This window comes from Felis catus, chromosome A2 (genome assembly GCF_018350175.1).
Source record: "Felis catus isolate Fca126 chromosome A2, F.catus_Fca126_mat1.0, whole genome shotgun sequence".
NCBI classification, from domain to species: domain Eukaryota; kingdom Metazoa; phylum Chordata; class Mammalia; order Carnivora; family Felidae; genus Felis; species Felis catus.
In genome coordinates, this window is record NC_058369.1 from 4,458,806 (window position 1) to 4,481,448 (window position 22,643).

Consider the following 22,643-nt stretch of genomic DNA (forward strand, 5'->3'; position numbering starts at 1 on the left):
AAGTAATTAGAGTGACATGTGAAGATCCAGTCTTGCCAGAGAGGGCACCCTCAATAGGAATTTGTGAAAGAAGCTGGCATAAATGAGGTGAACTCTACTTTTCCCCTTCAATGGTGATGGATAGGTCCGTGCACACCTCTCATTTCTGTTTTCCATGGCCATTTTCAAATGGAACTTGTGCGTAGCTGACCCACACAACTCTACAGAGATACAAACGTCTCGTGAGGACCTGCTTTTTCTGGTTCCTACCAAAGTGTTAGATTTCCACCTCATTTCAGCCCTCTTATTAAAAAAAATCTAGGGGTGCCTGGGTGGCTCAGTCGGTTAAGTGGCCACTTCAGCTCAGGGGAGTCATGATCTCTCGGTTTGTGAGTTCGCGCCCTGCGTCGGGCTCTGTGCTGACAGCTCGGAGCCTGGAACCTGCTTCGGATTCTGTGTCTCCCCCTCTCTCTGACCATCCCCTGTTCATGCTCTGTCTCTCCCTCAAAATAATAAGTAAACATTAAAAATTTCTATAGAATATTTGGAAGTGGCTTAAATTCTGTAATATGCTCCCTCAAATAGCTACAGCAGGATTCTATACCTTGGGTCAATAGATTCACAAGGATCACACTTCAGGGAGCCCATGAACTTGAGCTTGAATGTGAAATTTAAGTGGGGGCATGTGTGCTTACACCTGTTCTTCTAGGGAGAAATTCCCAACTTTCAGCAGACTACAAAAAAGGTCCAGCCTGAAGAAGGGTTAACAACCACTGGGCTATTGTGATATGTGGGTTTGTCTTTTTTTTGAAGTTAAGTTTATAAATTCAAGGACTCCAATTTAAACGGGCCTTGTTGTATAATCCAGGCAGGTCAGCGGTCTTTAGAAGAAAGACACACAATTCACTTCTTGGAGGAAGGTCGTAAGGGTGGCCGTGGGCCCCAATCACATATGGCAGAGACATGGGGCCAGGTGACTCACGGGAGTACGGTGAGACGCACGCCCCATCTCTAGCAGGAAGCCACAGCGTGAAGGCATCCGGTCTCCTTTGCTAGCAGCCCACAGTTAGGAATTCAAAGAGTCCAGGAAGGGATTGTGCTGATAAGTAGCTACACCTTCAATGACCACCTCGGCAATAAGCAACCCACAGGCCACCAAGCCCACGCGTGCCACGGATTTGAAACTTGAGAGAGAAGCCTCTGCCAGCGGGGCACTGAGAGGGGAAGGGAGCAGCCGACCTGAGGAAACACAACTGATTTGCCATCTTTGGTAGCCAACACTGACCGGCCCTGCAGCAAGGAGGTTAAGGCGAGGACCCACTTGCTCTTACCCCAGAGAAGCCCCACACCTGTTCTGCTTCTAGCAGCGATCCCTAGAACGTCTTAATTCTAAAAACCACGGCCACGACGAAAGATTACAAGGTCGCGCAGAATTCATTTCAGGTGGGATTTTAGTGCAATATAAGATGGCTGAAACGTGGAAATAGCTTTTTTGATCTCTGAACGCTGATTTTTTCCCTTATTGATTAGCCATCACACATTTTTACTTCTTAGGAGTCACTGTTAACGGCATATTCCAGTACGAAGGTACGTGGTCACAGACGTCGGCTTCTCCCACACGGGAGCCCGCCTCCTTGGGCCCTGGTCTGCAGCAGTAACTTGTGTCCAGAATCACTCCTGGATGCCAGGATTTGCACACCAAATTCCAGAGCTGGTGCCACCTGCCAAAAGGGAGTGGCAGTCCTCAAGTGACAGCCACGCAGGGCTGAGTGTTGGAGAGCTGGAGACCAGAAAGGAGAGAAACGCATGCTTCCCAACTGCACAGCGCCTTACCGCCCTGGGGTGATAGTCTGAACCTGACCCGGGCTCTCCGCGGCCTGGGAGACAAGGAGGAACGCCACGGAGAGAAAGGCCAGGGTGCTGTGGAATTAAAAAAAGGAAGAGAGAAAGAAAAAAGGCACAGTCTCATTGACATAAAAAGGCAAAGGGGATTTGAAGAGTCTGAGGCGTTCGTGTACCTCCAAACCAGCATCGTATCCATATACGCGTGATGTTACGCTATACTACAAGTCAGATGTAACCAGGACTCTTTGTTAGACCAGCTGTCAGCAAACTTTTTCTGTGAAGGGCCCAATAGCAAATATTTTAGGCTTTGCAGGTCAAACGGCCCCTGGTGGGACTTGCTCAACCCCTCCACTGCAGGGCAAGGGCCACCAGCAACAATATGTGCACTAATGAGCATCAAACTTCATTTATGGGCACTGAAATGTGAATTTCATGTAACTTCACGTGTTCCCAAATATCATTCTTCTGTTTATTTTTTCAACCATGAAACATAAAAAGTCATTATTAGCTCTCGTCCATCCCAAATCGGATGGTGGGTTGGAGTCAGCCCATGAGGTGGTTTTTTGAATCTGTACTAGACTCAAATGTTTGGACTCATGTCTCTAAAAGAGAGACTAAAATAATTCTGGACAAACGGACAGGAATCAGATAGCACATTTAATTTACAAATAACATTCCAGATAGCTCAGTGCCCAGACAGTCAAGGACCCTCTGAGGGTAAAGGCCGACATCTGTCACGTCCTCCTCCTAAAGCATGACGATGTAGGATTGTGGGAAGTCTCTGAAATGGGCACGCCCACAGGCCGGAGCTGGAGCTGTGTCACAAGGGAGAGAGAGGACAGCCTTCATGTCCTGCTGATTCTGACCCTCTCTTGCCTCTACCGCCTGCTGTGGTTTTTTTTTTTAAGTATTTTTATATTTTATTTTATTAAAAAAATTTTTTAATGTTTATTTCTTTCTGAGAGAGAGAGAGAGAGAAAGACAGAGCATGAGCGGGGGAGGGGCAGAGAGAGAGAGAGAGAGAGAGACACAGAATCCGAAACAGGCTCCAGGCTCTGAGCTGTCAGCACAGAGCCCGATGTGGGGCTCAAACTCACGAACCATGAGATCATGACCTGAGCCGAAGTTGGATGCCCAACCGGCTGAGCCCCCCAGGCGCCCCTATTTTATTTTATTTGAGAGAGAGAGAGAGAGAGAGAGAGAGAGAGAGAGCACAAGCGGAGAAGAGGGGCAGAGAAAGGGGGAGAGAGAAAGAAAGAGAGAGGGCATTTTAAGGAGGCTCCAGGCTCAGCACAGAGCCTGACACAGGGCTCAATCCCACAAACCTGGGATCATGACCTGAGCTGAAATCAACAGATGCTCAGCTGACTAAGCCACCCAGGCGCCCCTGCCCGCTCTAGTTCCGGCGTCTACCCTGCCCCTTCACGATTCAGGGTCTTTGGGCATTTCACAGAAGAGAAATTTGTGGATGCGAGAAAATTGTGAGAGGTGACGCTCTTGAACACACAGTTCTCCAAAGAAGCTACACGCATGGCCAGTAAGCACATGACAAGATGCTCAATGTCACTGGTCACCTGGAAACGAAGGTCGAAACCACCACACGCCTGCCAGGTTGGCCATAACAAGAACAAGGGAAGGCAGCGTGTTGGCGGGAGGAAGCGGAGCTCTCCTGCGGGGCTGGTGGGAACGTAAAACGGCACAGCGCCGTGCCACACACTGGGCAGTTTCCCAAGGAGTCGGATACGGGGTGAGCGTGTGACCCAGCAGCCCCCCTCCGGCGTGTCTGCCCAAGGGAAATGAAAGCCCGTGTTCACACAAAAGCTCGTCCACACATGTTCACAGCAGCATTTCTGGTAACAGCCAAAAAGCAGGAGCGACCCGAACGTCCATCGGCGGAGGACGGTGGTCCATCCACACGGCAGAATGTTATTTAGTCATGAAAAGGAGCGAGGCGTCGACACCGGCTGTCCTGAACACACGATGCTCGGTGAGGGAACCAGACACAGAGGGCCACACGGCGCGTGGTTCTATTTACGTGGAACGTCTGCAACAGGCACATCCGCACACAGGAAGGGGGCTCATGGCTGCCGGGGTGTGGGGGCGGGGGGGAGTGACTTCTTAATGGAATGCGGCTTCTTTCTGAAGTGCTGGAAACATTCTAGAATTAGATGGTGGCATGGCAGTGGTCACATAACATTTCGGATAGCCTAAACACCACTGAATTGCCCTTTAAAATGGTCGATTTTACGTTACGCGAATTTCATCTCAATTTTTAGAGAAAGGTGACCCAGCAAACGTGTTGGCAAAGGCCAGACAAGAAGAGAACCGACAACATATAAACCAAAATTGTGCCTGTATTCTCTACTTGAGAAGCAAAGATGATACAGCTTCAAACAACAAGAAAGTGAGGCCTGGGTTCAAATCAAAGAAAGTTCAAATCTTTTGTTGTTGTTGTTTAAGATTTTATTTTTAAGTAATCTCTACGCCCAATGTGGAGCTTGAACGCACAACCCTGGGACCAAGACTGAGCCAGCCAGGCGCCTCGGGTCAAAACCCTTCCTAACATTTTCAGAAACAAACTTCGTTAACAAGCAGAACAGCCCTTGCACACAATCCCTGAGAGACTTTCTGTTTGAAGACCTCCAGGGACAGGTGCAGCAGTGGGGGGGGAGGGGGGGGGGACTGGTGAAAGGTGTAAGGAAGCCTCTTTTAGAAACGCCAAAACATTTGTTCAACGTGTACACAGAACCAACGGTGGGTAACGAGCGAAAAATGACAGGCGAGAGGCAGGCATTTCACCATCAGGACTCGACACGAGAATAGGGCTCAATTCTGGAGTTGAATTATAGACCTTCTGGCCAAGGCCTACGTGAACATTACCACTGGAGAAAGAGCGGATAGTTTCTGGAAGACTCTACGCTCACGAGGCACTAAGAAAGAAAAGCCAGATAGGTTAGTGTCTCAGAAGTCTTAAAGGAGGTTAAGAAGAAAAACAAGATCCATCGAATTTAAGGTGGGCAGAAAGCTCAGACGAAGGCTGGACAGGCTTATCCGTGACCAGGGCGTCGGATTTCTGGTTTCAAACTGTGTGGCGTTAACGAGAAAGAGTCTACACTACAGCGGAAAGACAGAGGTTCGAGAGCAGGCACTGCAGCGGGGCTCGGACCCCATGCACGGGTCATGAACAGAGGTGGCCCGGAGGTGGCCTGCTGGCCTGCTGGGACCGGTCTGCTGGGGGTGCAGCAGGATGAACGCTTTGCTGGAGTGTCAAGGAGGCAAGGAGTTGGAACCACGTGTCGGCAGGGAATTCAAAGGGCTGGGAAGATGCCGTTGCTGTGGGAGAGGCAGCTCAGAGCCAGGGCAACAAGCGTGAACTTGTGTGGGCACAAACCGGCCGGGTGGCTGGGCCTCCCCCAGAGGCACACGCGGGCATGGGTGCAGCTCGTGGTGACAGACCGGGGCTGAGTCAGCCACCGTGGGCTGGAAACTAGGCAGAGCAGAATCGACAGGGAACAAGTTTCGGAAGTAGGGGCTGGCCCGGAGAGAGGTGATTGGGGGTGGGGGGACGTTTTCACCGGATTGCCAAAAGTCCTGTGACCCACTGTTCTCCGGACGGGATGCGGAGTGGAGGGAAGGACGGGCATATTGTCAGGGTGCCCGTGGCGTGGGCGGGAGCGGAGGGGGTGGCAGAGCGGACGTGCTGTGGATGGTGTCGTGCAGGCAAGGACACAGCGGAAAGTAACCATCTCTGCAGGGCTGCAGCGTGAACGTGGGTGAAAGAGATCTAATGCAAAGGGGAAGGAAGTCCCTCCCACCCAGCAAGTCCCCTTCCGGGAATTTTCACACATCCCGCACTTGTGCACAAATACATTTGGACAAGGATGTTTACCGCAGCACTGTTGGTGAAGTGAAAAACGATCAACAAAACACCCCTCAATAAAGAGCTAGTTAAGTACCTCAGGGCACACGGGTACTGTGGAAAGTCACGCGGTTTTGGAGAAAGAATGAAGATGACAGGCAGTGATGAGGAAAGTACTAGGTGAGGGAGAAGGTACTACAGACAAAGTACTAGGTGAGGGAGAAGGTGCAGAAAAGTGGGCATGATATGATCCTTTTTCCGTAAAAAGAAAAAATACTAGACTAGCCATAAAAGGAGCAAGGCGCCGACACACATTACCCCGTGGACAGACCCTGAACACATGACGCTCAGAGAGGGAACCAGATACAAAGGGCCACGCGGTGTGTGATTCCATGTGTGCGAAACGCCCGGAACAGGCTCATCCACAGACAGGAAGGGGGCTCGTGGGGGCCGGCGGGGAGGAGGCGGGGTGGAGGAGGACTACTGATGGGCACAGGGTTTCTTTATAGGGTGACGGAATGTTCTGGAACTACACAGTGGTGACGGTTATACAACCTGGTGAATATACAAAAAACCCACCAAACTATCATACGCTATACACTTACATCAAAGAGGGAGTTTTTATGGCTTATGAATGTAATTCAATTCAAAATAGCACCGTATGGCATGTGTCTTCTATACGCATACAAAATATCGGAAAGAATCCACACCAAACTTTATTAGCGGTGGGACGGGCAGAGGAAGAGAGGCGGAGGAAGCCAGGGGCTCCTCTTCCCCCTTTGCATTTTTGGGTATCATCTGGAGGCTTCACCATGAAAAGACTCCCCTGACGTAAAAGAGGAAGGAAACAAGAGTTCTTGGGAACTGCCCAGAAGGGTCCCCAAGTCGTGAATTCCGGTCACCACGGAATTCTGGGATCAAACTGCTCAGTGGCCCGGAAGGGACACTGGTGCGCAAAGCCCAACCACGACCACTTGAGAAAATGGAAAACATTTGAGTCAGGTGGGCCTGTGCTACTCACACCTTGTGAGTGACCTAAAACTGAACTGGCCGTGAACTATCTGAACGCCGGATTGTAGCTCAGACAATGGTCACCTTTTAGAAAGAATGGCAGTGACCGAGGAGGTGTGCCTGTTTGCGTTTTGACACCGCAGGCCATCTGTGGTCACGGTGCACCTGGAATGCGGCCGGTCCGAACCGAGATGTGCTGTGCGTGTAAAGTGCACACTGGATTCCAAAGACTCGGCACGCAGGAAGAATGTGAAACATCCCACCAAAGATGTGTTCATACAGACCCCATGTTAAAACAACAATGTTCTGGATATACTGGAGTAAGTGAAACACATTATTCAAATTAACTTCACCTGTCTGTGTTTACTTTTTAACTGAGGCTACTAGAAAATTTTAAATTGCACACTCAGCTCACACTGTGTTTGTTAGACAACTGGGATCTAGAACAATCCTAGAGTAAATCAACAAACTGTGAATTTGCAAATACCTTACGAGGCCCTATTTTCCTAGAAAGTAAGCAAAACGGCTGCTAGAGCTAGGTAAGATTTTGACCTGGTAAGAACTCGAGTCAATTCAACAAGTGATTGCTCGGTGTAATTATTTGGTGTCCCACAGAGGCATTGAGACATGGTCTCCATTCTCTCATCTCAGGAGAGAGAAAAGGAGAGTCACAAATAACTCTTATGCGGCAAAGGGGACAGGTGCAGACTCCAGCTGGGAATCTGGGACGGTCCCATCCTGGACCCCGAGGGAGGGGCAGGACCTATGGGGGGTCAGGCAAACAGGAAGGAGGGACTAGTTCAAGAGTGGGAAGCTGGGCACAGCAGGGGGCTGTGATGGGTTGGAGCTGGTTGGAGCAGAGGGCACAGGCTCGGCCACCCGGAGAAAGGCTGTGAATGCCAGGTGGGCCCCCCCCCACCCCCGCCCCGACTCCATCCTACAGGGCAGAGGTCAGCAAACCACGGCCCAACGCCCCAGCCAAGTCCCGCCCACTCTACCGCCTGGTGTGTATATAGCGCGTAAGCTAAAAATGGTCTTTATATTCATAAAGGGTTATAAAAAAATCAGAGCCAAAATATTTTGTGGCATATGAAAATTACATGAAATCCACATTTCAGTGCCCATAAATAAAGTTTTATTGGCACATGGCCACACCCATTCATTTACATGTTGTCAACAGCAGAGCCCCGTCTGGCCCACAAAGCCTAAAATATTTCCCGTCTGGTCCTTTATAGAGAATGGTTGCTGACTCCTCCACTTTCTTGGAATACTAAAAGATTCTACGGGCTTTATCTGCTCAGATAAAGTAATGGTACTTTTGCTGATTTGCAGAAATATACGTAAGGCATATATTTCTCAAATTAAAGACAATTTGCCCTAGAATATTTCTTAAACCCTTGGTACAGGTCTCCTCTCATCTGCTAGTGACCAGCAGTAAGCAATGCAACCAACTCCCTACACGTACGGCATTACTGGGAGATGCCGGGTCAGCCCGTTGTGTCTGACTCGACGGCAGGAGTTTTAAAGGACATTTGCTCGAAGCGGCCGTTGCGCACCAGCATCGTATTTTATAATTTAATCATGTTTTGCTTAATAAGAACATTGTGAGTGCACGTGATTTGAATTAAGGGCGTTGATATTCCACGGTGTCCCGCACACACGTCAGGCACCATCCCGCCACCGCCAGCAGCTTAAGGCCACGGCTGAGCAGTGGAAGGAGAAGGCGGAACAGTGGGTCTGCGCCACGGCCCTCGCAAGGGCAGTCTGCAGTCTTCCACTAGAGCATCTGAACTGGAACAGCAGGAGCTGTTGGAGTTGGACAGGATGGAGACGTGTGGGCAGCGGTTAGTGGGGTGAAGGACAGGGGAAGAAGGCGGGGGGCGCGGGGCCCAGCGTTCAAGGCTGGCCACCGAGACTGTGGCATCAGGATAATAATTTCTCCTTCACTTACCGCCTTGCCGTCCTCTCTGGCCCTGGGCCCAGTCCTCTCTAAAACTAGAGAGGAGTCTAGACTGAGCTCACGCTGTGGCCGAAAGGCAAGTCGAGCTGGGTTTTGCAGGAGGAAGGATTTCTCCGCTACCTGCCCAAGGGACCAGGAAGCACAGGAGGCGTTTCTAGCTCTGTCGGGGCCTGCTGGCCCTACTGACCCCAGCAGGGCTGCACCAGGGTCAGAAGGCATGTGTGTAAAGCACCAGGCATATGGTAGGTGCTCAGGGTGTGAGGTCACGGCAACCCCTTTACTTTCAGAACATAACCTTGGGATCCCGCAGTCACGACTTTTAAAGTCTGGCTGCCCCCTCCTGAGAGCTGCTCTTTATTCCCTGCCCCATCTGCCACTCTCTGCCTTTCTCGAAAAACCTTCTTTTCCTTGGTCTAAAGCACAAGGGGGAGCCTGGCCACTCAACAAGCGCTTGTCAGAAGTGCTGGGCTGCGGGCCCCGTCCCCTCCCTGGCCGCAGAAGGCAGTCTCTCTGCCTGAAACTCTCAGGATCCACGTGAGCATGTTTCACGGGAGCCCATGGATCACGGTCGTTTGAGAACATGTTCCTGCATCCAAATGTCTCCAGTTCCCTTGGACAAGAATCCCTCCAGCACTGGAAGGTCTCATACGGCCCTGAGAAGGTGAAAACGGCGCACTAAATGCCGGCACGTGTCATGTTAGCTACAAGCTTTGGTAACAGGACAAGGGACCGTACAGATAGATATCTCAGGGTCTCTGCTGGCAAACAATACGGGGGCTTTGGTTTCCATGAAGTGCATCTCAGCCTGTCCAATTGGTTTCCATTTTGACTGGCATTCACAGTTATTCTTATTCCCAGTAAGAATCATGACGATCTAACTAGAATTGGGAGCTTTGCGGTGGAAACGTCGGAAGTGGGGCCCTCCCCAGCCTGGGCATTGCGGCGGGTACGGGACTAACGTTCACACTTTCACAGAGGACAGGGGAAGGGGCTGCAGGAGAGGAAGTGCCTTCAGTGAGATGAGCTTCCCTGGGCACTCACCCCACACACACCCACCACGTCCACCACCTCAAGGGGCCATGACCTTGAACCAGCGTCTCCTTATGGGAACCGCTCCTGAGCTGGGGAAACGGATCTTTCAGGAAGGGAGCCAGGGTTAGAAGTATTTACCTACAAAGTGAGTCAACTCTACACAGTTCTGTTGGTCCTCTGTGACGCCTTCCTCCAGCACAGCACGGCAGGCTTTCAAACCCTCACCAAGTGCCAGAGCCACACAAGAGCTAAGGGTCTAAGTACTGACAAGGTGCAAAAGGAAGAATGCATCCATTCACCAAATTTTGAGCGCTACGTTGTGTGGATGAAACAGTTCCAACAGGCACAATAACCAGGGTTGTTACAAACCAACTTTTTAACAAAGTCCCATCTTTGAAAAGTTCCAGAGCAAACTAAATACGAATCAAGACACGGCAACTGGCCTGGATGCAGAACGAGGCATTTAGTGCCCTCCACTGTGTACAGCCGCTGGCTCCTGAGGCCCCATTTCTCCAGGAAGACCCCACGCTTCCCGGAAAAGCACCCGACTCGCCTGACGCGCAATCTCTTTGCTGAGCAAAATGGGGCATCACGAATGGAAGGGGCCTTTGATTAAAATTTCTTCGGGGATTTGGTAAAGGGAAACCACGCGTCGAAACGACTGGAATGTTAATCTAGACTGAATCAAAAACAGGGCACCTTTAGGGCTATCGGATCTCACGCAAGGGTTTCATGACTTTTGCTTCTCGCTAAAACCAAAGGCCGCCGTTACCTGATGGAGACCTTGCCCCCTGAAGAACGCTTTGGGCTCCGGCGTTTGGCTCACTCACACGCTAAATATGAAGCCTTGGGGGAAGTGTGGCGGGCACGGCTGCCCCTGTCCTCCAGGAGCTTACAACCCAGAACAGGAAACAAGACACGTAAATCACACCACATGTCCAAGGAGCCTTGTGCTGTGGCAGTTCAGGAGTAGTGCCACTTCTGGCCGATTAATCCCACGGTCCCTAAGTAGGGGGTGACATTCAGACACGCCTGAAGACACGGTCGTTGTCACGACCCGGGGGACAGGGGGCAGTGCTACTGGCAGATGGAGGCCAGGGGAGACTCAGAGCCCTACGAGGCGCAAAGGCGACAGAGGCGAGAGGGAGACATCTGGCTCGAGTCTGAACGTCTTCCCACTCGGCTCACTAAGTCACGTCTCAAGGTTCCCAGGTAAGAGAGCCCCGGACACGGGTCCTGAGGGAAAAGTAAGATTTCCATCAGCAGAAATGACATTTCAGGGAGGAGGGCAGACAGAAGGCATGTGTGAGGCATGGCAAGTCCATTCCAGGGACCAAGGGACAAGGTGATGGAAAGGAAGCCTTTTCATTTCAAGGCCGGAAACAGCCTCGAACGCTGAGCTAAGCACCATGTGGTTGCGCCAAAGGCCAGGGGCCAGTCCACCAGGTCGGCCAGTAGGCGGGGGATGTGCCCGTCGGCCCTCCCGACACAGCCCAGAAGGGCCAAGCAAGGTGGGTGGGAGGCAAGACCAGAGTGCCAGGGGAAGGAACCAGCCCTGTGCAAGGGCACGGAGGTGACCGCGGAGTGCGCTCCTGGGCGCTGGGGCAACATTGCTTCTGGAGCAGGGGAGCAGGGCTGGGCTGTCTGCCGCAAGGGGGACAAAGGACTGTGGTGGCCCCTGCAGCCAGAATGAGGACAGAAGCTGGGCTCGTGCGGACCCCCCAGCTGGGAGGAAGGTGGGGACGCGCGGCCCGAAATGAGGCGGGGGCCCCACGGCGCGGCCCCGCGGCCCTTCTAACCCCACCGCCTGCAGTTTCCCTTAACCCCCAACTGAGGAACAGGGTCTTTTCCCCACCAAGGCTCCCCGAAGGCCACCGTCCAGCCGACAGATGGGACGCCCGGCTGCGAAGTAGGACTGCACGGGACTGGGTCACACGGGGCTTCCAGAAATACTTTCTGTGCACCACTCCTGTCTGGCATTTGAAGAGTTGCCAGTATAACCACACAACTGACGAGCTCCCAAAGTATGTCCCCTTCGTGCTCTAACCTCAGCGCAGCGGCCAATGGCCACGGACAATTCCAAATTGCTGTAGCCCCTCCTCTGGTCTCAACTTCTCCCGGGAGGGTATGTTAACACACGAACGTGCTCGGCCAAGCATAAACGCCTCAGATGCTTGCTGTTTGGGGCCCACGCATATTTGCCGAGTGGACAGAGACCCCAGAGAGCAACTCACACAAAGACGTCCCCACGAAGGTGGATTCTTCTAGAATATGAAGAATTTTAAAAATCAGAAGCACATCCTTCAAGCTATTTTCTGCGAGTCTGGGATTCCAAATATATTTTTTTCTCAAGGCAGGCTACATCTGTCTGTCTGTATTCTGAGGACAGGAGAGGTGGGAGAGTGCTGTCTGGTGTTTTCTTTGGGTTCTCACTGGCTGGGGTGGAGCAAGAACACATATTTGTGGGCTGGTAATTTGGGGGTGGGGGCCTCGGCTTCCAAGGCCTCACCCCACAGATCACCTTTCAGACAGAAACGCATCCTGGACACAGCACTGTTTCTAAAAGATAAACAGTTTGCATTTTCAAAGTGTAAGTGTAATTAAGTGTCACTGCAACCTTAGGAATGGACTTCTGTATCACGAGTATGGTTTCAGCAGTGTTCCACGGAGACAGGCACATGTGAGCAGGGCCTTCTGTCGGTGGGGACTGGCCCTTTTCCTTTCTCTCCTCGGGCTGCCCAGGTCTCATCGGCCTGTCTCTACCGGGCCTCGCTCTTCCTGGGGCTCGGCCCCTGCCTTGCGTCTCCTTGGCCTTCAGGGTCCTTTCCCAGCCTCCCTTTCCACCTAAGAATCCCTTCAAACTCTCCCCCGCCCAGCATTAGCCACAGTAGCCAGAGGGTGGCGACAGCCCAAGTGTCCACTGACGGATGAGTGGGTAGGCACAGACTGGCCCACCCACACGCTGGAGTATGAGGCAGCTGTAGGAAGGAAGGCCATTCTGACACCTGCCACTGTGTGGATGCACCTGGAGGACGCCGTGCTTAGTGCAATAAGCCAGACACAAAAGGACACGTTTGTTATGCGATCCCACTTCCACAAAACATCTAGGATGGGTAAATTCATAGGGACGGAAAGTAGATTAAAGATTACCAAGGGCTTGGGAGGGTAGAAAGGGAACTAAAAGGGGAGGCTGGGTGGCTCTGTCGGGTAAGCTTCTGACTCTTGGTTTCGGCTCAGGTCATGATCTTGTGGTTCGTGAGTTTGAGCCCCACACTGGGCTCTGAACTGACAGTGTGGAGCCTGCGTGGAATTCGCTGTCTCTCCCTCTTTCTCTGCCCCTCCCACACCTCTCTCTCTCTCTCAAAACAGACGGATAAACAGAAAGAAAGAAAGAAAGAAAGAAAGAAAGAAAGAAAGAAAGAAAGAAAGAAAGAAAGAAAGAAAGAAAGAAAGAAAGAAAAGGAACTGAAAGTTTCTGCTACCAGGAATAGAGCTTCCATTTGGGGCAAAAAAGTTTTGGAAACAGTGGGGATGGCTGCACACCACTGTGAGTGCACTCAATACCGCTGAATTGCACACTTAACAACGGGTACGATGGTGAATTTTATGCAGTCCATGTACTTTGCCACAATTTAAAAAACCACTTTCCTCTGCTGACTCTTCATTGGTTCCTGCTTCTTGGATGTTGACGGCTCTGGCCTTCTGTTCTCACTCTGCACCCTCTCCTTGGATGGTCCCATGCGTTCTCGTGACTGAAGTGACCATTTGTGTGCCGACAGCTCCTACATGCTAACCCCTGGCCTGGACCACCCCCGTCGGCTCCAGACCCTGCAATCGGCTGCCTGCTGCAAAGCCGTCCCCAGCAGGATGTCCCAAAGACACCTCAAGCTGGCCGCGCCCACGACGGGACTCATTACTTCCCCTGCCCAACACCAGCTTCTCCCGTGGCCCCTGACTCACTGCGGTGACACGTTCTACCAGAACCCCCCAACGTCAGACAGCTGAGAATCGCCCTCCCCGCGCCTCGGCCCAGCGAGTCCGGAAGTCCCCGAGCCTCTGAGAACCTGGCCGCTCAGCCTTCCCCAGAGCCCCCTGGCCGGTGCCGTCGGGCAGGCCCCTGTCGCCTTACGCATGGACCGTGGCAACAACCTCCTCTCCCCTGCCTACCTCCAGACTCGAAGCCTTCCGACGCACCCTCCAAAATCACACGTGACCACAAAGCTGCTTCCCCACAAGCGGCTCTCAGCCCAGCGCCAGAGACAAGACCCACATGTCCAGCCAGGGCTCGGCACGCTTTTCCTCTACAGGCCCAGGGGGTAAATATTTCAGGTGTTGCTGGTCACATTCTGCTTCTTTCGCGAAAACTGGACTCTGCCGTTGCCTCGCAGAAGCAGCTAGAGACAGTACGTAGGTGAGCGTAGCCGCGTTCCAATAAAACCTCACTCACAAAAACAGGCTGCAGGCTGGAATGGGCCTGAGGCCTGTCGTTTGCCGACACCTGCTCCTCTCTCTAATGTCATCTCCCTTGTACCCTGTCCTCGGCTGCTCAGGGCCGCTCGCAGGTTCCTGAAAACACAGTCACGCCAGGACTGTCCCCACCCAAATGCCTGCCCCACAGAGATGTCACCGGCATCAACCAGATGGCTGCCTTTCTCTGCCTTGCCCAGGCCCAGCTGTGTCCTCCAGCCACAGGCCCTTTGCACCTGACCCCCCACATCCACCCCATGCCTGGAAAGGCTCTTTCCTCTGAACTCCACAGGGCTGCTCCCCTTCAGCATTTCAGTCTCAGCTCAACTGTCACCTCCTGAAGAGCTCCCCGGGACCCAGTGGCCCAGTTCTTACACACACACACACACACACACACACAGGCTCAAAATAACCGTGGAGACCTTAGTAGAAATAGGCTTACTGCATATAGCACGTCTGGGCTTCATTACAGAGTGCATGACAAAGAATCACTGTCTCGGGCCTTCCGTGTAAGTACGACAACCTATTTTTAATTGGCTGTATGATTTTTTCTTTCTCTTTCTTTCTTTCTTTCTTTCTTCTTTCTTTCCTTTCTTTCTTTCTTTCTCTCTCTCTCTCTCTCTCTCTCTCTCTCTTCCTTCCTTCCTTCCTTCCTTCCTAAAGCAGACTACGGCAAGTGTGGTCTGACTCACAGCGTCTGATACCCTCTTGCTGTATGCGCCACTTACAGCTTTGGGAGGTCAACTGTATTTCCCAGGAAGCCACAGAACTCCAGAACGTTTAAAATGAGAATTGGGAGCTGCCAGGGCATACCAACAGCGTTTTCAGGCACACGAGCCCTGTGTATCATAAGGCAGGAATGCGTTTCGGGAAAAGAGAAGGAAACGCAGCAAGGAGCCAGGCCAGGCCGTCTGCTCCTGAGGGCCTAACTCGAGTGCTGGCACGAAGGGCGGGCCGCTTCTCACCTCCGAGCGGCTGATTGCCGGACTCCGGCCAGGACGGCGCCCAAGGGCCAGCGGTAACAGAGAAGGGAAACCGGCTTTTAAGCGTCCGTGTGCAGAGCTGGCCACTTGCCAGAGCTCACCCGAGACGATGACGTGTGGGCACTGAGCGGAGACGGGCCCACGCCACAACCAAAATGGAAGAGCTCCTGTCGCTTTGGTTGCTTGTGTTTTGGCCGCGCACTTAACGCTTGCGGGATGACGTATTGGTACCAGCCCGCCTCGACACTCCCTGGAGGGCCTTCCTCGCCCGCAGACAGACAGCGCAGGCTCATCCACTCCATCGGGCGAAACCCACGTCCCGAAGGCCTCCTCGCGCTTGTACTGGTCGGAAAACCCAACTAAGAACGTGATCCCAGGCCGCTGCTGCTCGTTCGCTCCCTAATCGTAATAATAACCATTGTGATAAGAATAGTTCACAGCTAGTCTCCGGGCAGCACCTGCTCTGGGCCAGGCCCTGTGCTAAATGGCGATAATCTTTCTAATATGGTGACCGTAGCACCATCGTCATGTTTCACGGATGCCGCACCCTGCCTGGAGCCCCCGAGCTAAGCGGCGGAGACACCACACGCGAGCCCTTCTCTGCTGGGTCCCGGCCCGGGTCTACGGTTTCCCCTTGATTCTTCCCTCTGCCCCCCACGCGTCCCACCCAAGCTGTTGCAAGACAGACACGGGCGGCGACATACGGCAAGTTGAGCAGCAACTCTCAGTTTCCACATAGGCTCCCCCTGTAGGTATGCAGGAAACGATTCATTTAACAAACGTGCTTGAGTGCCTACTCGGTGCCAGAACTGTGCTCAGCTCGGAGGAAAGAGAAGTGAATTAAACACACAGCTTCCTCCCCCTAAGGAGCTGACCTTCTGACAAAACGAAACTGTGATAAGAAAACAAATGCGCATTACATCTGGCACGTGAGCGATAAATGCCAAGGAACAAGAAAGGGAAGGGGGCTGAGAGTGTGTCACTTTGGAGGGGTGGGCTGGGAGGGCGACGTCTGAGAGAAGGCCTGGAGGAGGTGGGAGAGCACCACCCCCCAATTCCATGCGTGAAGAGCTCTCCAGACAGAAGGCTCGAGGGGCTTCCAAGAGGCCTGCAGGGGTGAGGTGGCCTGAGGAACAGGATCACTGTCAGCGATGAGGCCAAAGAGTCCTGGGTTGGAGAGGCCCAGGGTGGGAGGCGGCTGGCCTCGACTCCTAGTGAGATGGGAGCCGTGGGAGGGTCTGGAGTCGAGGGATACGCAACAGGAGGGAACATGCCCCCGCCAGGTTAGCGGGCTGGAATCATCTGGGCAAGAGGCGCTGGTGGTCCGGAGCGGGGGCTGGCGGCGGGGGTGGTGAGGCGTGCTCAGATTCTAGGTCCCCACTGACAGTGGAGCTGGAGCATTTGCTGATGGCTTAGGAGAAAAAGAATACGGGGCGACTCCAAATCAACCAGGAGAAGCCAGCGGAAGAAGCCAGCGGGCGTGGAGCCTGGAGGAGACTGTGGGGCCTTTCGGGAGCTCCGTTTGGCCACCTTGTGTTTAAGCTGCCTGTCAGAATCCACCTGGATGTGCGCGGCGAGTAGCTGGACAGACTTCTCTGCTCGGAAGGCCTGAGGGTCCGGTGCCCCCACTCATCACCTTAGGCAGACCATGCTTCCCAGGCGCAGATCCCTGGTTCTTCTTCCCAGCCTCCTTCACCTACTCCTTGTCCCACACACACTTGATTCTGGGTCTTCCTCTCCTAAAGTCTTCCCTCTTCTCCCCCCCCCGCCCCCTCCCCCCGTAAGAATTCCTTTGCGGCTCTTGTGGCTTCCAAGAAGCACCTAGGTGGTTCTCAGCTTTCTCTCTAATTTTCGGTGCGTATTCACTCACTCCCTCATTCGGCAAATTAAGTGTGCCAGGCACTCGTCTAGAGAACATGACCTGTGGCAGAGCTGCTCACCATTTAAATTCTAGAAAGGGAGTGGAAACGTCTTTTTAAATATGTAAGTCCACAATCCCTTATTTTTTTTTTTAATTTTTTTTAACATTTATTTATTTTTGAGACAGAGAGAGAGCATGAACAGGGGAGGGGCAGAGAGAGAGGAAGACACAGAATCGGAAGCAGGCTCCAGGCTCTGGGCCATCAGCCCAGAGCCTGACGCGGGGCTCGAACTCACGGACCGCAAGATCGTGACCTGAGCCGAAGTCGGACGCTCAACCGACTGAGCCACCCAGGCGCCCCAGTTCACAATCCCTTATAACAGTGCTGATAGCCAAAAAGCTCTGAAATCTGGAAGTTTTTTGGTAAATTTGGCAGACTCTAACCCGAACTGGCTTGAGGTTGCTTATGGTCCTTATCTACCCATTTGGTTGGAATACTCAAACAATATGGATGTGTTTGCTGCCGGCAGATCGGGCCAGGGGTTTCGGACACTGGATCAGGACTTGTACTTTCCTGTCCCCAAGTTCAGCGAGGGTCCCAACTAGCCAGAAGATGTCTCTGTGAACTTCCCTTGCCTTTTAAATAGTCCACATTTTACAAGTAAGTAGGTGTCTGGGGTGGGGCGGTGGGTGGGGGAGGTACATTATTTAAATAAGTGGTCAACTTGCAATTAATTAAAAAGGGCCAAATATATTGTAAGATATGGTTCCTCCGGGCCCTGGAATTTTACGAGCAAAACAATTGCGAGTGATTATTTAAAAAAATCCCACCAGTACCTTCAAAATTTTGACTCAGTTACAATATTAGTTAAAGTTCAATTAACTAAATATTGCCTTAATATGAACTTAATTTTAACTCGAGTCTGAAACTACAAATTAGCTCCAAGGAATGAGATCCAGATAAACAATTTCCCAGGATCTGTATCTCTGGAGACTGGCTCCCTCCCGGCAGCACTTGGGTGATAAGTAAGCATGGCTAAAAGATGGACATTGAAGCAATGCGTGCCCTTCACCCAGAATGCAAATATCAGCTGAGTTTCAAAGGACTTGTTCTGTTGCCCGGTGTAATTCATAACTCTGCCGCCCTGTTCCCAGGTGCCCCTTTGGAGCGTCTCGGCAGCTTGTCTGGCACAAGAGAGGAATGTACCTAAGGGGCTAAAAAATTCAGTTTCGCTTTTACTGCAGAGGCCAACGGTTTCTGAGCTCATTCCCAGCCGAAATCAGCCGGAATATCACAGGACCACAGGAGCAGTTACGTTTGTCCATCGTGTTGTAGGAAGTCTTTTTTTTTTTTTTTAAAGCTACCAAATCCCCTCTGATACTGACTTCACCAAGCCTGTCCGGGTCCAAATTAGCAGTGATCAGTGATTAAGGAAATCAGATTCCTGGTGGGGTGGCAGGGGTGCTGGGCCAGGCTGAGACGTGGGGGGAGTCGGGGAGGAGAGGGGAAGGCGCTTACCATGTGCAAGGAAAAAAAAGTTTTCGTTGTTGCTGTTCTGCGCCATTATTACCATTACCGTAATGAATGATTTAGTTGGAATCTCAGTGGAAACCGAGAGTCTTGTATAAGGTTTGATATTTTGGATTGGCGGAGGCAAGGCCGGGAGGGGAAACCGCTGGGGGCAGGGGGGTGCTCTGCACTGACAGTTCGCGGCGCCCAGCAAGACGGTAGTTGTGCAGTTGTGCGTGCGTGCGTGCTCTGTGCGTTGGGGGGCCGCGTAAGGAAAGCATCCAGAAGCGGACCTGGACGCCCTCCCTCATTCCTGCGGGGCAAGCGGGAGGTTAAAATTAGGACGATGAACCATCCCCGCCTCCGCCGGAATGGCAGGGGAACTTCGGCCTCAGGGGCCCCTGAAATAGCCACTGGGATCGGGAAACCCAACTTTGCCGGTGCAGCAGCCGAGAACAGCCAGCGGGGACTGAGCGGGAGGGAGCGCCGAGGCTCGTCCCAGGGGGCCGGGAGAGGAGTAGAGCGTTTGGGTGTGGGTGTGTGTGTGTGTGTGTGCGCGCGCGCGTGCAAGTGCGCGTTTGGGAGGGGGTGTTCAGGGGTGGGGTTTAAATTCACAAACGCACACGCACTCGCACAATCTCAAGAGAAAGTGTCACTGAGCAGTTTGGGCCACGAGTTGGGCTCTTTAAACAAAATCATAAATTGATACGTTAAAAAAAAAAAACCACAAACTTTTGGTGAAACTCTTCTCTCGCTTGGAGATCAGTCCAAATGGGGGAGCTGCGGGTGTGCGAAGGGGCTTCCCGAGGGGCGTGGAAGCACTGGCGGACCACCCCCCCCCCCCCCCCGGCCAAACTCAGGAATGGGGGTTCAAAGGGAGAGAGGGGAGGAGTGTCCGAGGAGCCTTAGCCGCGAGGATCTTTGCTCAAGACCTCAAGAGGTGAGAAACAGGTCCCGGGGAAGTCCGATTATCGGCGAGTTTGGGGCGAAAACGTGAGGGGGGGGGGGTGTTTCCCCCAAGACGAGCGCATCGACTTCTGGCTAAAGGCTGAGAAGGATTCCAAGGGAGCCCTCAAACTCGCTAACGAACAGCCAGTCCCCGGGACACCCCACACCCAGGAAATTGGGGCAAAGGTGAAAACGAATCTTCCAGGCCCCCTCCCCGATTCAGGAGTCTGGGGCGAGGAGTGAGAGAGGGGGCCCCGGGAACGCCAATTTCGGATATTTGGGGACTAAAAGAGAAGAGGGGTCCCCAGGAGCCCCCAATTCAGAGAGTTTAAGGTAAGGGCTTGAGATGGTTTCAAGAAGTTGAGAGAAAGTGAGAGAGGGGTGCCCGGGCGCCCTCAATTTAAGGATCTGGGGAGTAAAAGTAACAGGAGGTTCCCAGAAGCCCCAATTCTGGGAATTTGAAGGTAAAAGTTTGAGGGGCCTCGGGCGCACCCAATTCGTGGCCTTCGAGGGTAAGAGTTGAGAGTGGGGTCTCGGGGGCCCGCGACTCGGGAAGTTTTTTGAACAGAGAAGCGATGGGCTCCCACTTGCCCCCGAGTTTGGCTAAAAGAAGGGGGAGGGGTTCCCGGGCGCCCCCAAACTCGGCCGCGCCTGGGGAACTGGGCAAAGGAGGCGGGTCCCTCGGGCGCGCCGTCCCGGACGTTTGGGGTGAGCGGCTGGGGGCCGCGCCGCCCGCCTGCCGCCCCCCCACCCCAAGCCGGACCCCGCCGCCCCCCGCACTCCCCCGGCCCGGCCGGGCCTGGGGCGGTCGCATCGGTCACCTGGAGTTCGGGCCGGGAGTTCGGGCAGCAGCTCCCGCGGCGGCAGCAGCGGCTGCTGCGTGTTGGTCCCCGTTGGTAAGTAACAGTCTCCACGGCTACAGTCTCTATGGCGGCGGCGGTGGCGGCGGCAGCCGCTCCTCCTCCCGCTCTCGCCGCCCGCCCGCCAGCCAGCCTCGCGCGCCTGCCCGCCTGCCCGCCCGCCGCGACGGGGCGGGGCGTTGTTACCGGCAACGGTTACCAGGCTCCACGCCCCACCCCTGAACGGCCCGCCCATGCCCGCCTCCAAAGGGCACGAGGGGGGCGGGGCGTAAGGCCCTCCGGCACCCTATTGGCTGCCCACAGTGCCTGTCAGGAGGGGCGTTCCCTGGAGAGGATGAGGGCGAGGCTCGACCAATTGCCGCGGAGGGGGGCGGGGCTTGGCAGGAGGCGCGCACGGCTCGGAGGTTGGCGAGCGGGAAGCGCGCGTGGCCCCCCGGTGGGTGGCGCTGCTCCGGGAAGGCTAAGTTTCGGTGACTTTAATGGGGCCTTAGTTTCTTCCACAAATGATTACCGGACATGCGAACACAGTCTGAGTCTGGGATCAGCAAACTCCGACCTGCGGCCCAAATCCTACCCTCCGCCTGTTTTTCATGGACCACAAGCCGAGAGTTTTAGAATATTTTTTAAGTGGTTTAAAACAGTCAAAAGAAGAATTTTGTGTTATCTATATGAAACTCTTGTATTACTGAATCCAGTATTTCAGCATCTTCAAGAGTTGGCAAACTGTGGCCTTTGGGCCAAATTATGTCTCTGTGTTTGTAAATAAAGTTTTATTGGAACACAGCCAGGCCCATCCTTTAAGAAACTGTGGAAGGCTGTTTTCACACTACATGGACAAGAGTTGCATAGTGAAAAGTTTATTCGTTGCACAAAAATGGAATGGCAGAAGCAGAGCCTAGAATATTTACCACCCAGCCATTCACAAGAAAATGTTTGCCAACCCTCTTCCCTTCTCACCATCCCCCCTCATCCCTAGATCGTGAATCCAACTACACATTGCACAAACAATCCAGCCTCTCCTAGAGCTTTTAGTCTAATGGGGGAACACTGACAATAAACTGAATAAATAAGTAAACATATATAGTTATTCGGGGGAAGGGGCAGAAACACCCAGAGACAAAACTTGTTTGGGGAAGGAACAAGCAGGGCAATTTAAAGGAAGATTAGACCTCAGCCCCGTTCATTCATCCATTCATCCATTCACTCAACAAATAATCATATTAGCGAGCGCTGATTAAATTGTTCTCAGGTGCCAGAAACTGATCTAAACATTTTTTGTATGCTAACTCTGTTGAATCTCACATTCATTTCCCAAGAAATGTAATATGCATTTACCCCCATATTACAGATCAGGGAACTGAGGTCTGGAAAGTATGAGTGAATTTGCCCAATGCCGAACGGCTTGTAAGGCTTCAAATCCCAGCAGTCTGGTACCAAAGTCCATGCATTTGACCACTAGATGGGTGGTTTTCGAATGTTTTTGACCACAGAATCACAGCAGGAAATACATTTGACTCAAAGGCCCAGTCCACACAAACACATCATAACTAAAACAAAATTTTCAAAGCATGATACTTGAGGCAATGCTCGATCTTTTCTATTCTTTTCATTTTAATGAAAATGCTTGATGGTGACCTGCTGAATTGATTTGGCCACTTTCTAATTTTTTTTTCCCAACGTTTATTTATTTTTTTTGGGGGGGGGACAGAGAGAGACAGAGCATGAACGGGGGAGGGGCAGAGAGAGAGGGAGACACAGAATCGGAAACAGGCTCCAGGCTCTGAGCCACCAGCCCAGAGCCTGACGCAGGGCTCGAACTCACGGACCGCGAGATCGTGACCTGGCTGAAGTCGGACGCTTAACCGACTGCGCCACCCAGGCGCCCCTTGGCCACTTTCCAGTGGGTTGCTTCTTGCAAATAACCTGTATGATGGGGCCTTAAGCTTAGGACTGCAGGAATCAGTTCCTTTCCTTCAATTATTAATTTAGTCAAAATATGTATTGTTTGCCTACTATTTGCCAGACACCATTCTAGGTGCTAGGGACACAATTCCCAGGCTTACAGGAAAAGGGATATGATAGTAACTTGGGGGTGAGTGGGTGGGGCTTATTTTGGATAGAGTAGCCAGGGATGGCCTCTCAAGAGTGACCAACCAGCCTGGATGGTTGGAGATTATGGGGTTTCCCGGGACGTGAGATTTTCAGTGCTAAATAGAGGAAGTTCCTGGACCCAACAGGAAGAGCTGGTCACCCTAGGTCTCTCTGAGAGGGTGCCGTTTGGGCCAATGTTGGAATAATGAGGAAGAGGGAAAGGAAATTATCAAGAAT

The 22,643-nt window shown here is 52.7% G+C and overlaps 2 protein-coding genes across 5 annotated transcripts in view; one reads left to right on the forward strand and one right to left on the reverse strand.

Moving 5' to 3' along the window:
* Window positions 1–20,501, reverse strand: part of RFX2 (regulatory factor X2) — a 90,286-nt gene extending 69,785 nt beyond the window's left edge. For all 4 annotated transcript variants that reach the window (XM_023250877.2, XM_023250876.2, XM_023250875.2 and 1 more), the window contains exon 1: window positions 20,277–20,501. The gene's annotated coding sequence lies outside the window, so the exon portion shown is untranslated. The remainder of the gene's footprint in view (window positions 1–20,276) is intronic.
* Window positions 19,241–22,643, forward strand: part of LOC101085442 (long-chain-fatty-acid--CoA ligase ACSBG2) — a 47,378-nt gene continuing 43,975 nt past the window's right edge. The window contains exon 1 of the mRNA XM_045044533.1: window positions 19,241–19,788. The gene's annotated coding sequence lies outside the window, so the exon portion shown is untranslated. The remainder of the gene's footprint in view (window positions 19,789–22,643) is intronic.